This window comes from Teleopsis dalmanni, chromosome 2 (genome assembly GCF_002237135.1).
Source record: "Teleopsis dalmanni isolate 2A chromosome 2, ASM223713v2, whole genome shotgun sequence".
NCBI classification, from domain to species: Eukaryota; Metazoa; Arthropoda; class Insecta; order Diptera; family Diopsidae; genus Teleopsis; species Teleopsis dalmanni.
Genome location: NC_051847.1, coordinates 199,327,176 through 199,328,569, shown reverse-complemented (window position 1 = coordinate 199,328,569; position 1,394 = coordinate 199,327,176). Strand labels below are relative to the sequence as shown.

The 1,394-nt window shown below is 25.5% G+C and overlaps 1 long non-coding RNA gene across 1 annotated transcript; it reads left to right on the top strand.

Moving 5' to 3' along the window:
- The first annotated feature begins 245 nt into the window (after nucleotides 1-245).
- LOC119684345 lies at nucleotides 246-1,100 on the top strand. Its single transcript, XR_005252727.1, has 3 exons — nucleotides 246-408; nucleotides 463-663; nucleotides 976-1,100. It is a non-coding gene; the product is annotated as an uncharacterized LOC119684345 (long non-coding RNA).
- Nucleotides 1,101-1,394: the final 294 nt, after the last annotated feature.

The following is a 1,394-nucleotide window of genomic DNA, read 5'->3' as shown; positions in this document are numbered from 1 at the left end:
GAATATGTAGCTTCTGGATAGTAGAATTGGTAGCTTTGCTATATGCAACACATCCATCGTGAAACTTAAAATATACTAATGGAAATATTAGAGTATTTTAAAAATTTTGAAGTCCATTATTTTTCATGTTGAGTCGATACAATAAAAGTAACAAAGTAAACATAGAAATTTTAAAGATTTGACATAGAAGTATGTATACATAATTATTAAATAGTTCAATAAAAATTTTCTTACGAATACTTAAAGTCTGGTTTTCTTAAAATTAGTTTTTTTAACTTTTTTATGTGTATATATAAAATTTATGTATACGATCTGTACTACTACTAATGTAAATTCCTACTATTTCAACAAAATGGACAGATTAATACAATTTTTATCTGAAGCTATTCTTGAGTTAACTGAATGGAGGTATAATTATTCCTTTTCTTATATATGAGTTTTCTATTAATCAACATTTTTTAGAATGCTTTTTCCACGAATGCCGAGGATGAATAATTCATGGAATGAGTTTTTTATCAATTTTGGTATAAGTTTGGCTTTTGTTTTAATCAGGAGATTTTTGCCTACTTTTCGGAGACCTTGGCGTCCACGTAGATTGCAACATGTCAATTGCCAGCGTAATTAATTAAAGAAAAATAGAGGTTCAAAAGACATGCTTTGCAGGTATTTTTTTAAATAAATTATGAATATTGAGTGTTTACATTACGCTTAGAGTAAGAAAGTAAGATTAGAGTTTGTAAGTAAAAATTTTTGTAATACATTAGCATTGCTATCTAGTTTAAGTAAGGAGACTGGGTTTCAATTTTTGAGTTCATAAGGAGTTCATATTATATATGTATAATATCTGAATATGTTATATAGAGTTAAGTGTATATATAATGGAAGAAATGTACTTTATATTATTATATAAATAAATGTTATATCATATTATTGTAATCATTAGAAATTAATATTTGCTTATATGTTTCATTTCAGATGAGCTTGTATAATCTACTACTTTTTGTTTAGTTGATAAAAATTATATTTTTTCTGGAAGCAATGGAAAGTGAAGCTCTTATTGATGAAAAATTACGTTAATGAAAAGATTTTTTTACAATTCAAGTAGTAAATTTTTAAACTTTAAATTTTGTTTTGATTTGTAAAATTAACTTCAAAATAGAGAAGTGTCTTGTTGCAAAAATACCTCTGAGTTTTTCTTTATATGATAACACATATTCATAATTGGATCCCTTTGGGTCGCAAGTACCATCTAAACTTGATACTGGCAATATTTTTTCAAAAACTCATTCATTACTGGTAGAACTAAAGTTCTTCAGAAGAATACTAAGTTAATTGTTTTTACTTAATAGGATATAAGACATAAATATTTAGGTATAACATCTAAACCGTGTTTC